The following is a 516-nucleotide window of genomic DNA, read 5'->3' on the forward strand; positions in this document are numbered from 1 at the left end:
GCGACAATCCGGAATGCGAAAAAAACGCCGATCCTCAGGAATTGCCAAAAATGTTTATGAAGTTTTCAAAATGGGGAGAGGTTACAATTGTTGATATTGCAACTTAGACAAACGAGGGTAACGAGGATTCCTTAGACCAAAGAATCAGAGAAAATAGCAAAAGCAGAAATCAATCTTAAGTCTAAGAAAGAAAGCATTAAAATTGGACTCACGATCATAAAAAAAATCACACAGTCACAAGGAAAAGGAGACACCTTAAAAAGTCTACCACGTTTTAATTTTAATTATTAACGCGTCCGAGTGTTTCATTTCATTTTAATTTTTCTGCATACCTTTTTGTTTTTAATTACATCGAGTCACTAGTCACTAAAAAACACAGTATTATGCAGGTTTACTATAGACTTCTGTAAGGCTAGATCAGAGAGACAGATAGACAGGATCTGGATCTTTGCTGTAATTAAAGGCTCTCGTAACGGATTCAAATATAAAAATTAATTGCATGAACCAGACATGTTT

Source organism: Penaeus monodon, chromosome 32 (assembly GCF_015228065.2).
Source record: "Penaeus monodon isolate SGIC_2016 chromosome 32, NSTDA_Pmon_1, whole genome shotgun sequence".
Classification (NCBI taxonomy): Eukaryota; Metazoa; Arthropoda; class Malacostraca; order Decapoda; family Penaeidae; genus Penaeus; species Penaeus monodon.